At 48.7% G+C, this 16,000-nt stretch overlaps 1 pseudogene; it reads left to right on the top strand.

Moving 5' to 3' along the window:
• Positions 1–3,363: 3,363 nt before the first annotated feature.
• On the top strand, positions 3,364–15,769 carry LOC136454249 (wall-associated receptor kinase 3-like; annotated as a pseudogene).
• Positions 15,770–16,000: the final 231 nt, after the last annotated feature.

Here is a 16,000-nt window from a genome sequence, read left to right as displayed (position 1 = left end):
CCGTCGGACTATCCACACTCCGCCGGTGAAGTTTCTTACCCTTGCTCAAATGTGCGAACCACCAAGTGTATCACCTTGTGCACATGTGTTAGCATATTTTCATAAATATTTTTAAGGGTGTTAGCACTCCACTAGATCCTAAATGCATATGCAATAAGTTAGAGCATCTAGTGGTACTTTGATAACCGCATTTCGATATGAGTTTCACCCCTCTTAATAGTATGACTATCAAACCTAAATGTGATCACACTCGCTAAGTGCCTTGATCACCGAAATAAAATGGCTCCTACCACTTATACCTTTGCCTTGAGCCTTTTGTTTTTCTCTTTCTTCTTTTCAAGTCCAACCACTTGATCATCACCATGGCATTACCGTCATCGTGTCATGATCTTCATTTGCTTAGCCACTTGGAATGTGCTACATATCTCATGAACACTTTGATAAACTAGGTTAGCACTTAGGGTTTCATCAATTCACCAAAACCAAACTAGAGCTTTCAACAAGGTGATACACTTGGTGGTTGGCATATTTGATTAAGGATGGTAAAGTTTGGGGTCAAAAGGAGGAGTTTCATATTGATTGAACTCTGCCTTGGGCAGTGACCGAACTCTGACCCCGCGTCCGGTCAGTAGCGCGTAGTGGAGGCTGCCCTCGTTCCCTTGACCAGACGCTGAAGAGAAAGAGGGTTCGAATGCATAGGGGGGGGTGTCCGGTCACCTAGTGACGTACGCTGATGCAAGCAATAGAGAGAGGCTGAGTTGACCGGATGCAGGCTTGGGTTCGGTCATGAGCCACCGGACGCGTACGGTCGTGAATTTCTGCCTCTAGAACCTTACTGGAAGTGACTGGACGCCAGGCGACAGTGCGTCCGTTCCTACACTGTAGTGCGTCCAGTCGCAACTTAACACGTGGCGCGAAGCTGACTAGCCATTAAGATCGGGCACTCAGCATTTGAGGCTGATGACACGTGGCGAGCATTGGGCGACTGGACGCTGGGGTCCTGCGTCCAGTCAACCTGACCGGCGCGTCCGATCAGCCCGTGTTTCAGAGGACTAAGTAGCCAACGGCTCTATTTCGATGAGGGCTCTATTTAAAGGCGTGTGGCTGGCTCTAGCTCTTTCTCTTGGCCATTTGCATTGATATAGCAACCTTGTGAGCTTAGTCAAAGCCCTCCCACTTATCTCCATCATTGATTCATCATCTTTGTAAGATTGGAAGAGAATCCAAGTGCATTGCTTGAGTAATTGCATCTAGAGGCACTTGGTGTTCATGTTTCGCTGCGGTATTCGCTTGTTACTCTTGGTGGTTGCCACTAGCTAGACAGCTTGGAGCAGCGAGGATCATCGAGCGGAGGTTGGTGATTGTCTCCGGCTCCGATCGGGCTGATTGTGAGGGGTTCTTGACCTTTCCCCGGTGGATAGCCAAAAGATACTCTAGTAAATTACTCGTCGCCTGTGTGATCCTCATCTTGTGTTGGTTGTGCGGCACCCTATTGAGGATTTAGCGTGTGAACCTCCAAGTGAGTGAATAGCCACAACGAGGACTTGCCGGCAAGCAAGTGAACCTCGATAAAAAATCATTGTGTTATCATTTGATTCCGAAGTGATTGGTATTCATTCTTGTGATTGATTGGTTCATTCCTCGACTCGGCAGTATAACCATCTTGCTCCCTCTCTTTACATTACCGCAAACTAGTTGTCAAGCTCTTTGGTGTAGCTAGTCGTGAGAGTTTATTAGTTTGGTTAGTGTTGCTCTTTAGTTAGCCTTTGAGAGCACACTAACTTAGTGTAGTAATATAGTCATTGTGTGGATAGAGACTATAGAAACTAAAATTATGGTAGGTGGCTTGCTTTTTAGTAGGCTAGCGCAACACTCGCTTCGTCTCATATTTGTCTATCCGGTTTGCTAAATGTTGCTGTAGAAATTTTTAATAGGCTATTCACCCCCTCTAGCCATTAGGACCTTTCAAATGTTGCATATGTTTCAATGATAATATACGCATACTGCAAGCCTATGTTTCAAGTATTTTAGGTATTTCAGATGTATGTTTTAAATGTTTTATCTGGATGTTGCATATGTTGCTATGGCTATACACGCATGTTTAAAGCGTATGTTCCAAGTGTTTCAGATATTTCAGACATATGTTACAAATGTTTCATCTGGATGTTGTATATGTTGTTATGGCTATACACACATGTTTCAAGCGTATGTTTCAAGCGTTTCATCTGTTTTCAGATGTATGTTGCAAGTATTTCATCTAGATGTTTCAAAAGTAGATTTGGGAGAGCACATGTTACAATGGCGTCGGTGGTGCTGGCGGACAGCAGCCTGCCGCAGCCGCCAGATACTGCTGTTGGGGCGCCGTAGTGGGTCACTGTGCGGACGCATGAGGCTAGAAGGCGCCTCCGCGGCGTGTATCCACATGCCGGGGCAGGTGACTAGGACCCACGTCGGTTCCCCAAGTGTGGGCGCAGCTGTCATCGGGTGAAACAGAGCGAGCGCAATGGTAAGGCGGGAAGCAGCATGGGGTCCACATGGTGGGGCGCACCAAAACAGGTGGGTGCATACTCCTTTTCGAGTGTGGCACGATCTCCTGCCTGTTAGGACGAGCCACATTCGGATATGGGTGCCCGTCCAAACGTCCGAAGCTAGTGTCTCCGAATTCTTATAAAGAATATAGAGGAATATAAAAGGCAGCAAGCTAATCAAAGCAGGCATGCATATGGTTAAACATAAAAAAAATGCAAACACGTTATCTTTCAACAAAGTTAATGATGCGTGGCTAGCGTTCGTTTCATCGTAAACGATCGTAGATTATTTACTGCTGGCTAGTTTAGTATAAGAGAAAAATACTGTTTCCAGCTTATAATCCACTCACATATGTTTGTCCACAGTACGTACTTGTTTCTGCACGTGGTTGGTTGAGTTGTGCTGTTTGCACTTGCAGTAGCCACGAAGTATCCTGTGGTGTGCTACTCCCGCTCGCTCTTTGGTCACGTGCTTCACATTTATGCTCTATTCTCCTGCCAAGGGCACCTCACTGCAGATTACTCGAGATGCGCCGACCGCCTAGTCGGACACTCGACTTGTTTAGCCAAAGTGCGCATCTCGTGACCAGCAAACTAAACCAAAGTAAAGTTAAGCACGGCTGGCACTACAATGCGCGTGGTTGGTGAGATCTGTCGTCCTAACACGCGGAGTATATCTATATATGCCCTCCCTCCCTGTGCTCGCATCGCATCTACAGCACACTACTACTGTAGCACAATGGTAGGAGCAGCTAGATTGCATCGCTAGCCAGCAAGACCAGCTTCTTGTCAGCTAGATTGCATCGCTAGCTAGGCGCGCACGCACGCATAGTCCATGGTGTCGCCAACAGCCTCTGCGGTTGTTCTAGCACCAGCAGCGGCAGTGGCACTGATGGCATTGGCGCTGCAGCTCTCGGCTGCAGCCGCTGCGGCGGCGCCACCCATAGGGCTGCCCGGCTGCAACACAACCTGCGGCAACGTGAGGGTGCCGTACCCCTTCGGCATCAGCCCTGGCTGCCACTGGCCCGGGCTCTACCTCAACTGCGACAGGAACCACGACCCCCCACGGCTCCTGATCGGCGATGGCACTCTCCGCGTCACCAACATCTCCCTCAAGGATACAACCGTGCGCGTGATGCGCACCGGCCCCATCATAAATGTAACCGGCGGCGGCGACTCCATCTCCGAGGCCGGCTGGAACGCCTCGTTCGGCCGCGGCTTCACGGAGCACGGCTACCTGCTGGCGTATGGAAACGAGCTGGTCGTCCTGGGGTGCAACGTTGTCGCGATGCTCCTCGCGGACGGCGTTGGGGTAAAATCCCCGGGGAGCATCGGCGGCTGCGCCAGTTTATGCAGCAAGGAATACGGCGGTGTCGACATAAATAGCGACGACGTGTACGGGCCAATGGGGCAGCAACAATGCACCGGCACCTCGGGTTGCTGCCAGTCCAGCGTCACTACTTTTGCCAACCCACCCAGTAGAGTGCAGGCCAAGCGGCTCTACGTGGACGAGATGCAGGCGCCAGTGAACGTGTTTGTCGCGGAGACGGGGTGGATCCAGCAGCTGGCCAGCCTCAGGTGGAGCGTCACGCAAAGAATCGACGACGTCCAGGAGGTTCCTTTTCTCCTCAGGTGGAGCGTCACGCAGGGCGTGCGGCCACGCCCGCAAAGAATCGACGACGACCTTACGCGGTGCGATGACGACGTCCGCGGCAAGCTGTGCAAGAGCGAACACAGTGATTGCTGGAACGGCTTCCAAGCTCCAGGCTATAAGTGCGAATGCGAGCATGGTTACGACGGCAACCCTTACCTCGCCGGCCCTGGTGGATGCCAAGGTTAGTTGGTCCAGGCCTACTCAAGTTAGTTTATTACTCCTAGTTTAGTTGTTGTACGTGCGCATGAATTACTACATAGCAAGAGTGAATTCCTCTCATCTTATACTAATTAGTTATTTGTGACAAACGGAAGTATATAGTACTTGGTTGATACGAATAGTGAGTATATATTATTGAAGAAAAAAAAATATACAACTAGTTTCATATGGAGTTTGCTATTTATCTGTTGGTGGATTTTTTTAGTTATAAATCTGTCAGTTTTTTTATACGTTTGATTGTGTTTTAGTATTTGTGCTACAACTGTCTACTCAGTCGAATTTATAAAAAAATCTGATAGATTTGAAAATAAAAATCCGTCGACAGATAACTAAGCACTCCCGTTTCATATTTCGGAAAGCTATAAAAACATATGCAGGCTTCTGTAGTGTTCTGTACTTGGGCTATAAATTAGGCATCGTATGAGAAAACAATTAACTGTAGTAGCACAATGGCAGCAGCTCACTGCCTCACTCGTCGCTAGATTGCAAGCCATCGCTAGCTAGGCCGAGCCAACATCGCATAACTAATCAACCGGCACCAACAGTTCAGATTAGCCACAAAGACATGATCTTGTACAAATATACCAAAACCCTAGCATCATCCAAAGCAAATAGTACAAGGATTGGGGGTCGATTTCACCTTGGGGTGGTTAACGGAGGAAACACGAAGCGCAAAATGAAGAAAAAGAAGATGAGGCGACGAAGAAGAAGCAGATCCCGATGAAGAGGAAGCAGATCCGGTACACAGCACCACCACGCGCACCACCGGAACCGAGGAAGACAAAGGAAGAAGACGACTGCCTCCCGGAGTCCCAGCTCGGAAGACGATGCGGCGCCGCGTCCGACCAGATTCGTGGCGGGGGAACGGAGAGGAAGCCCGCCGGGGAAGAACACCGCCTCGCCGGACACCACACCTCAACACACCGCCGGTCTCTCACGGGATTTGGTGGACAAGCAAGGGAGAAGAAGGATGGGAGCTCGATGCCAGAGGGGCCGCATATAAAGGCGGCGGATTTCACAGGAAACGGGAGCGCGCGAGGAGGTTTCACACTTCCCGCGCGAGGCCGTCGCCGCCGCCAGGAATCAACCCCAAATCGCCCGCGAGGAGCCATGCATGGCCGAGCCTTAGAAAAACGATGGGGGAGAGCGTTTCCTTGGAGCCAGGCCGAGGGAACCGAAAAAGCGTGCGGGGAGCTGGGCTGGGAGACGGCCCATGGACATCAAACACGCGCACTGCAGCTGGAGGGCGCAGCCAGGCCGATGGGCCAGCGCTCCAAACACGCCCTAGAGAACCACCAAGGACTTCCCCTGTGTTGAACGGAGGGAGGATGGCCGGGGTATATGTCCTTAGCTGTGGACGCTGTGTCGCGGAGGAGGAAATTTAAAGTTTTGCCATCTTACATGGTCCAGTTGCCAACTTTAGTTTAGCAATTACACATTTGTCACATGAAGAGTTCTCAGTGCATCATTTTTTTGCACTTTTGGCGACGTGGCACGTCAGATCAAGCAAGGGCACAAGGGTCATTTCCCACGGCATGTACACGCAAGCGAGATGAGTTGGCTTGCCACATCGCCCATAGTGGTAAATATATAGCCCCGTCTGCTGTTTGTGTGGTAAATACATAATTGCCAAACTAAAGAGAGCAACTGGAGGAGTGCCTCTGGTAGCAAGGTGGTAGAAATTTAAATTTCACTCGCGGAGGAGCGAGCAGGCATCACTTCATTACATTGTAGTACTAGGTACGTTTACTGTCAAAATTATACAACGAGAGTCATATTTCACAGCACTAAAAATTAATCGAGTTATAGGAGAAACCAATTAACGAAGACTAGTTTAAAAAGTGATGCCAAAAACATATTCATGGAACGATCGAGTAGCTCTAAATTCCTAGTCCTTCCATCCACAAGTAGCTATCTTTAAGATTGTTTTAAGTTCGAATATTTTTATCCTTGACCACCAATCTCAGAATCTTGGAGCAAAAGAATCTTAGCACATCTTCTGAATCAATGGACGGAAGCCTCTGTGTAACCGCTTTAATTTTCTTTGTTTCTGTTTTTTTTCTCGAGACTTCTCGGGCTTGATCGGATGATGTCCAAATCTTAGAGAAACCAAAATTTTAGCAGCCATTTAGTTGACTACTAAAATTTGCTAATATCTCACAATTAACATGTTAAATTTATGATAAATATTCTTGTCAAATCTCGGGTACGGCAATTTTTTTCTTAAAATTAGCATGTTTAGTTCCCTTCCATTTTACAAAATTTTTCAAGATTTCCCGTCACATCGAATCTTTAGACGCATGCATGAAGCATTAAATATAAATAAAAAATAAAACTAATTACACAGTTTAGACGAAATTCACGAGACGAATCTTTTAAGTCTAATTAGACTATGATTGGACACTAATTCCTAAATAACAACGAAAGTGCTACAGTACCATTTCGCCAACTATAACACTACCCAAGCAGGCATGTATCAACTATAGATGGCCATCGGGCCGTGCCGGCCCGGCCCGTTGGCCCGGCGTGCCGGCACGCCGCGCCATCGTGCCTCGACGGGCCGTCGTGCCGGCCGTGCCGTGCCGAGGCCGTGCCCGTGCCTGGCCAACGGCCCATGGCACGGCCCGTGGGCCGTTTTGCCGTGCCGTGCCGCCCGGTGGGCACGGCCATTTCCACCGGGCCGTGCCGGCCCATGGCCCATGATGCACACTTCACAGTTCACACAATCAATCGCACAGCACACAGATGACAGATCATATGATGATGAACTTATATTCAGAATGAGCTGTTTTGTGCAATGCTGTCTCATTAAAAATCTTTATAGGTAAAATTCACCCTTATGAGAAACCCTAGAAAGGAAAAAAGAGTGCAGCCAGCTCTAAATGAGGTCTTATAGTTCTATCCTATTAGGATAGCCAACATCAGTGGCAAAGTCATTGTGACTTAGTGAGTTCACAGATCACAGCAAGAGGAAGCCAGGAACAGCAAAAGTTCTATCCTATTACAACATCAGGTCATCAGTGGCAAAGTTCTTCCTTCATTGATCATAGTGACTCACTTCAGCACACCAAAAGTTCCTGCAAGCAAAGCAATGTTAGTACCAGCAGTACTTGAATGTAAAGAAAAGATGCAAAATGGAACTTCAATAGTTGAATGTTGAGTGACTACCTCTCATCTTCTCTTCTTCTTCTTCTATCCACCAGCAGCACCAGCACCAGCAGTACCGCCGCTGCCGCTGACACTGCCGGAGCCGCTGCCTTCGCCTTGTTCATCGAGGAAGAGGTTCTTGAATGCCTCCTCAAGGTCCAGGTCCTCAGGTGTATGTTGTTCTCTTCTTGCACCTTGCTCCTAGTCCTTGATGCAGGTGAGTATCTCAACATGCTTAGGCAACAAGCGCCGTCGCCGATCTTCGAGTATCCTGGATGTACATCTGAAACAGGACTCAGAAGAGACAGTAGACACAGGGACAGACATAATATCTCGAGCCATAATAGACAGGATTGGATAAGTTAGCTTGTGGTCACGCCACTAGAGGAGTATGTCAAAGGATTCCTCATAACATGTGACAGGGTCACTGTCCAAGTATGCTTTGAGCTCACTAACAACAGATGGAGTATGAGCTGAGGGGGAAGAAGAGACAGGGGAATCACCAGGACCTCCAAAGATCCTTCCCCATGCCTGTTTTGTCTTACCAGTATGAGCTGAAGGGATTGAAACCCTCTGAGACCTCACTGCACCAAATTTCTGTTCATAATTGTCAAACAATTTATACAATTCATCTTTTACATCAGCATAGTATGAACTATAAATGCATCCAGTTGCCTTAGCAAGCAATTCAAGCACATTAAAGAACCCTTTCATCTTAGCTCTAGGATCAAGAATGAATGCATATGAATAAATGAGTGGAATTTTCTCCTAATATTTAAGGAATTTAAGCTTCATAGGAGTAGCAATCATTCTAAAATTAGCATCTCTTTCAGCATTTTGCAAATGTTCAGCCATGTCAAGCATATGGTGCAAAACAAGAGTTGTGGGATAATAAACCCCAGACAGCACAACAGTAGAGTTATAGAAGAGTTCCAGGAATATCATTATTTGTTCAGCAACATGCCAATGCTGTGCAGTCAACAAAGTAGAACCATAATTAGAGGTAATAAACACATCAAAGACTTCTTTGTATGGCAGCAAATGTTTGAGCATCAAAAAAGTAGAATTCCATCTAACATCCATGTCCAAGCCAAACTTCCTAGGTCTAAGACCCTGAGCCTTGCAGTAGTTTTTAAACAATGCAATTCTTTGATTAGAGGAATTTAAAAAACTTATTGCAGTTCTAAAATCTTCAGTATAAGGTTTCAACCTCTTCATGCTAGATTTAACAATAAGATTGATGATATGGCATGCACAACGCTGATGCACAAGCAAGTACTGCACCTTGTTAGGATCAGTGGGGGTAGGTGCAGGATAAGAACCCAAATAACCAAAGAACATAGGCTGCAAAATCTCATATGCCCTAGAATTAGCAGAAGCATTGTCTAGAGACACAGAAAATACCTTGTCTATCAAACCAAACTCCTCAACCACACTAGTAATCCTATCAGCAATGTTATCACCAGAATATGAAACATCAATCAGCCTTAAACCAATTACTTTTTTCTGTAACTCCCAATCAGCACTAACATAATGAGCAACCACAGATATATAATCCTCTTTAGCATTACCAGACCAAATATCAGATGTCAAAGAAATAGAAGATGCAGCAGGCAACACAGATTGCATAAGCATATCACGTTGTTCATCAAACAGTTTAGACATATCTCTAGTGGTAGTCTGCCTAGAAACCTTTTGGAACAGAGGATTATGAGCACGCTTAATGTAATCCTCCCAAGCATCAGTCTCACCTATCCCTAAAGGAAGGTCTAGCCTAGCAATCAAACGGCACAACTTAGTGCGAGCAATCAAAGGATCATACACCCAATTGTTCAAACCATCAGGATTCAGAGCAAGCTTAGACTGGACAAGACTAGCCTGATCACGTTTTTTCATACAAGAATTCATGTGCTGTCTCAAATGGCCAGTGCCAGCGGCCAATCTAGCAGTGTATCGCGCATGACAATGTTTACAGATGGCACGTACTCGAATTCCCTTCTCCTTAATCTCATGGAAGTAATCCCAAACAGCAGAAACTTTCTTACCAAAGGAGGTACCATGAGTGTCAGTGGATACCTAAACTCCACCATCGTCGTCGTCGCCATCGACATCGATGGGCTGGTTGCCGTCACCGAGGTCGACGCCGAACAGACCGGCTGCATCATCACGTATGTCGTCGTCGTCCTCGACTTCTAGCAGGTCATCCGCGTACAGCGCCTGGTCCTCGCCATCGCCGAGGGGATGCTGATTCTCCCCCCGCGTTGCGAGGCCGGAACCGCCCGCGGACGAGCCGGACAGCCGTGCCCGACCTCGACCTCCAGCAGCACCAGCACCGCCCCTCAACGGGCGCTTGGGCGGCCTGGCCATGTCTACTCCAGAGGAGGAAGACGCGGCGTCAGGCACCAACCTGCACGCAAGAAGAAGAAGTTAGAAGAAGAAGAAGTGAAGAACTGAAGAAGAAGAAGAAGTGAGAAGAAGACGAAGAAGAAGTGAGAAGAAGAAGAACAAATGACAGATCTACGGTTAGGGTTAGGGAAGAAGTCCAACCTGTGTACCCGGAGCCCGGTGCCGGTGATGAAGAGGCCAGCCAAGCAGCGGATGAGACAGACAGTGAGACAGACATGGATTAGAATCGACAGCGAGAAGAAGAAGAAGTGAAGAACTGAAGAAGAAGAAGTAAGAAGAAGACGAAGAAGAAGTGAGAAGAAGAAGAACAGATGACAGATCTAGGGTTAGGGTTAGGGAAGAAGTCCAACCTGTGTACCCGGAGCCCGGTGCCGGTGATGAAGAGGCTAGCCAAGCAGCGGATGAGACAGACAGACACGGATTAGAATCGACGGCGAGGTGGTGGAGGAGGAGGGACTGCCATGAACACTCACATGGTTCACCGAGAGGGGAGTGAGGGAGTGAGAGTAGAGGAAAAGGAGGGAGGAGGAGACGGCGGGGAAGCAGGGACCAGGGAGGAGCGCCGGCGCGGTCACCGCTCACCGGTGACGGGGAGGACGGACGAACGTTGGCATCAGCGGCGGTGGATCTGGATCGAGAATGGGAGAGCGGAGCGAGAGGCCGAGAGCGAGAGACTGAGAGAGCCGCGGCGGGGGAGAGGAAGAGCCGAAGAGGATTAGGTTAGGGTTTGGGAGGGGGATGCGCCGCGGTCGGACGGGCGGACGGCTTATATACGACGAGGGTGCGTGGGGTGGGCCGGCGGCCTGCCTTCGTGGGCCGTTTCTCCGACCGGGCCACCTCATGCACCGTGCCGTGCCACGGGCCAGGCCGGCGGCCCAGGCACGGGCCGGGCCGGCACGGGCCGGGCCGGCACGGGCCGGGCCGGCACGGGCCGGGCTGGCACGGGCACGGTGGTCACCGGGCCGGGCCGGCGGGCCGCGGGCTGCATGGCCAAATATAGTATCAACATCCTTTCACCCCGCGTCACGCCCTATGGGCTAATGGGTGGACAATTGCGCCGCCGCCCAGCCACCCTTCCTCAGCCCTATTCCTTCCGCGCCACCAGCCAGAGCCGGCCACCGGAGGTGTGTTCGACGGCGAGGACGATGGCAGGTGAGGCTAATTTTTTTCCCCAGGTGTTTGCTGGTGGCACTTTCCCTGGTGTTCGCTGCCGGCGTCCAGTGGATGGTGCTTGCGTCGTCAGGTCATCATCAGCTATTTCGGCGTGGCTTCCGGCCGGTTCTGGCTGGCACCTGCCCAGGATCTTTGTGTCCCTGGCAGGGTTGGCCTGATTTGGTTGGGGTCTGGGCCGGCTTTGCTCAGAGCCGGTGCCGTCCGCGCGGGAAGGCTGGATTCGGGGCTCACGAATCCGGATCCGCTTGAGGGTGGCGCCTGAGCATTGCGGACGGCGGGGCGACGGGTTTCTCTTGGTGCCGGTGCCGGTGTGCTGTGAGGTCGGCTACGACGTTCGGAGGTGGTTCAACATTCGACAGTGGTGGAGGCTCTTTCGGCTCTGGCGGGCTGATACACTATTTCCCCGGCCGGATCTGTGAGGGGCAGCACTGAGGCGTGCGGGCGTTAGCCAGCAGCATGCGGTCGCGGATGGTGTGCACGATGGCCGGTGAGGCTTGGCATGTTGACGTGGATCTGGATGGTGTGGTGTGGCGTTGGAGGCCAGATCTTCGTGTTGGTGGCTGGATCTTGTAAGAAGCCGGACAAGCATGGTGATGCTGCTTGCTCCTACAGGCGGTGCTATTTATCTGGCGGTGAGGCCGAGCAGCTGCCCGTCATCTTCATGGTCTCCATTAGGTGCTTCGTGTCCTGCTCTTGCACTCGGTCTGTCGTTGGGGTGCTTCCAGCGGTTGGTGCGCAACCTCACTGCTGGCGTGACTGTGCCTCACTGTTTTCTACGGGGGTTGGTCGGTTGAGGTCAGGGTGAAAGCTCGGATGGCGATGCCCGTGGGCGCCGCTTCCTCCTTGGAGGCGTGCAACCCGCCCAATCCTGCCGGGCTTCCATAGATGAAAACCTAGTCTATTTGTGGGCTGGTGATGGCGGCATCGTTAGTGTTGTAACCTTCTTGAAGGCATCGTCTTGGAAATCTTGGACCGTGCTTCGTTCCTCGACCGGTGGTGGCACCTAATTACATCTTGTTGAGAAGTCGGAGCTACTATGTTGAGGTGTCAACGAGCTTGGCAACGATGACTCATAGTTGTGATTAGTCGTGGACAGTGGATGGAATGAGGATCTTAGTGGAAGATTTTCTGGACGTGCCTGGTAGCTGTTTGGTGCTTTGACGAGGCTTTTGTCTCGTGGTTGTTCTTTTGTTGTATGGTTTTTAGGCCCCATTTCCCTTATAAACTGTGTCAAATTCTCCTCTTTCAAAAGAAAAGACTTTGTGTATCCTTTGATTTATAATATTAATATATAATCAGTAGGCCGCAACTCCTCATGTTATTCAAGATCTCTAAAACTTTGTTTCGCTGATGAATCTACTAACATCATTTTTATGTTGCCAATTTTTGTTTGTTACTAGTCATATTATTGGAAGTTAAAAAGGTTTGACATAGAAGTTGCATTGGTTTGGAGTTATATATTTTTAGTTAATTGTTTGCGTAAGAGCTGTGGTGGGTAATTTATCTTCATCTATACGGACACCTTGCAAAATTGTTCTCTAACTAGAAGTGTACTAGTATTTAGGCTTTGAGAGTGATCGTGTAGGATTTTTCCGTTATCCAAACACAAAGCTAGGATAATAAACAGATTTCCCTCCGCCATGCATGCAGATATCGATGAGTGCAAGCTCCCAAGGGATGAGATTGAATGCTTCGGCGACTGTATCAACACGATCGGCTCAATGGAATGCCGGTGCCCGCATGGAACTTTTGGCAATCCCGGCACAAGTGGTGGCTGTGTCAAGATTAAATCCACTAGAGGTCAGTACACCCCTGTACGTACGTCCTGTGGCGCACTAGCTTATTCTTGGACGCAAATAATAAAGCTCAGATCAATCAAATGTTGCTGCAGTAAGACTAGTAATTAATTTCATAATATATTTGCAGCAGATGATGCGCTACAGTCGCCTACTGTGGCTCCGGTGCCGTTAGGGCTGCACCCCAACTGCAAGACCAGCTGTGGTGACGTGAGAGTTCCGTACCCCTTCGGCATCGGCCCTGGTTGCTCCTTGCCAGGGTTTCAACCTGACCTGCAACACAAGCTATTACCCCCCGCGGCTGCTTCTCGACAGCAACAGCACCCTTGAGGTCGTCAACATCTACTTGGCCGACTCCACGGTGCACGTCATCCATCACGCCAGGGATCTTTAGTAATCCCACCAACCTCAAAGACAACGAGACAATAGTTTTCTATGACATCCCTCACATCGGCGAGCCATATACGCTGTCGGCCACGAACGAGTTCATCTTCTCCGGGTGCAACGTGCAAGCCACCCTGTATGGCGAGTCCGACAGCATCATCAGCAGTTGCAACTCCACCTGCAGCTCCAGCCGCAACTACATCCTGTATAAAGATGGATATGCTGGGCCACTGGTCCAAATGAACACCAACGGCGGATACTACTGCTCCGGCCGAGGTGATGGCTGCTGCCATGCGCCCATCGCTGCAGGCAGCAGCACGCCAAAGAGAATGGAGTTTAAACTTCTCGAGCATGATCCCCTTGAGCAGCACGCCCATGGCTTGGAGGCAGTCACCTTCATCTCAGAGGACGGGTTGACTAATCAGTGGGGCATGATCTTAAACAGAACTGATCTGTCGATTTTCACGACCAATTACATGTCATTTCCCCTTGTTCTACGGTGGGCAGTTAAGCAAGGCTTCACAGCGCTGCCCGGCAACTCGTCGGGACAGTGCGCCGGGGACATAACTAGCAGCATTTGCAAGAGCAAGGATAGTTTTTGCCGGCAAGAGAACGAAGGCTTTACGTGTCATTGCAACACCGGATACCAGGGCAACCCTTACGTCGCCGACGGATGCAAAGGTCACTACTCACTACTGATTTTACTGTGTACTCCTTAAGCACACATGCACACTCTCTTTCTATTTCACTATGTTTGTTTAAGGAATATGTTTCTCGATGTTTGCATTGCTCATTATATTGGGGGATTTCAATTATATTGTTACTTATTGTTCATTCTGGTCTCGGCTAATGGCTACAGATGTCGACGAGTGTAGGAGCAACACAACAAAGTGGTGCTTCGGCGTCTGCCACAATCTGCCTGGAACATTCAAGTGCCAGTGCCCGCTAGGAACATTTGGCAACCCACGCAAGGGCGACGGCTGCGTCAGTTTATCCACTATTTTGTCTACGTTCATTAAAAAGAATAAAATTGGTTTATCAGCTGCCAGTGGCCCGGTGCTCCTACTTTTGGTTCTGGGCATAATGTTAGTACCCCGTAAGATTGAAGAGCACAGGATGAAAGTATTGAAACAAAAGTATTTCAAGCAAAACCGTGGGCAATTGTTGCAACAGTTGATGTCGCAAAAGGCAGACATTGCAGAAAGGATGATCATACCAATGGAGGAGCTTGCAAAGGCGACAAACAACTTCGACAAAACTCGTGAACTTGGTGGTGGAGGGCATGGTACAGTTTACAAAGGGATCTTATCGGACCTACATGTCGTAGCCATCAAGAAGTCAAAGATTACAGTCCAGAAAGAAATAGACGAGTTCATAAATGAGGTAGCAATCCTCTCACAAGTCAATCACAAGAATATTGTCAAACTCTTTGGATGTTGCCTGGAGACTGAGGTGCCATTGTTGGTTTATGAGTTTATTTCCAATGGAACTCTTTGTCACCATCTCCATGTTGAAGGTCCAAGGTCACTATCATGGGGTAAGAGATTAAGGATTGCAACTGAAATAGCTTCTTCTCTTGCCTATATTCACACGGCAGTTTCGATCCCAATAATCCATAGAGACATCAAGTCCAGTAACATACTTCTTGATGATAAAATGACATCGAAGATATCAGACTTTGGAGCTTCAAGGTACATTCCTATTGACAAAACTGGGTTGACAACAAGAGTCCAGGGAACAATAGGTTACTTGGATCCTATGTACTTTCAGACCGGCCGACTCACGGAGAAAAGTGATGTCTATAGTTTTGGTGTAATTCTGGTGGAGCTACTCACTAGGAAGAAGCCATTTTCATATCTATCCACCGAAGGTGATGGCCTTGTTTCTCATTTTCTTGACCTACATGCCGAGGGAAATCTTGTCCAGATAATGGATCCACATGTTACAGAGGAGGGAGGCGAAGAAGTCCAAGAAGTTGCTGCACTTGCAGCGTCCTGCATAAACTTCAGAGGTGAAGAACGACCAACAATGCGACAAGTGGAGCATACCCTAGTGGGGCTTTGGGGTTCCAAGAAGTACAAGAGAGAAGATACGGTAGCAGCGGAATTCGAGGATGATAGCATTGTGACTAATTGTCCGTCATCAGCTAAAGGAGGACAAAGTTTTAAAGAATCAAGCAGAAGATATAGTTTGGAGCAGGAGATGATGATGTCGGCGAGGTACCCTCGGTAGCATTGCGTGCTCTGTCCCTCATGCATTAGCACAAAAGATTATTCAACATCTAGCAGTAATTGTATTGGCGATGATGATAATGTGAACTGGGGTCCTCTGTTTCTTACCATTGCTTTTGTTTTGTTGGCATAATTCAATTGTACCCTATTTGCAAAAAGAAAATCAATTGTGCCCTTTCAGTAAAAAAAATACATACCAACTCATAGTTGGTAGATTTTCTTTTGTCTTTGTTGTCGGACAGCGGGATATTTTCCGTGGAAAATGATGCGGAAAGTATGCATTACCAGCGAACATGCTCATGGTTGGTCAAGGTTGCAGGATGTGTCGTTGGTGAGGTTTGTAAAATGAAATCTGGTTCTCCATGCTTTCCTTTGACCTGTTCATTCCTATGTCTTCCCTACGTTTTGGAAAGCTAACCAAACACACAGTGTGTACTATACTACACTCCTTACTTTTTCCGA

Source organism: Miscanthus floridulus, chromosome 5 (genome assembly GCF_019320115.1).
Source record: "Miscanthus floridulus cultivar M001 chromosome 5, ASM1932011v1, whole genome shotgun sequence".
NCBI classification, from domain to species: domain Eukaryota; kingdom Viridiplantae; phylum Streptophyta; class Magnoliopsida; order Poales; family Poaceae; genus Miscanthus; species Miscanthus floridulus.
The sequence above is the reverse complement of the archived record's forward strand: the minus strand, read 5'-3'. Positions and strand labels throughout refer to the sequence as shown.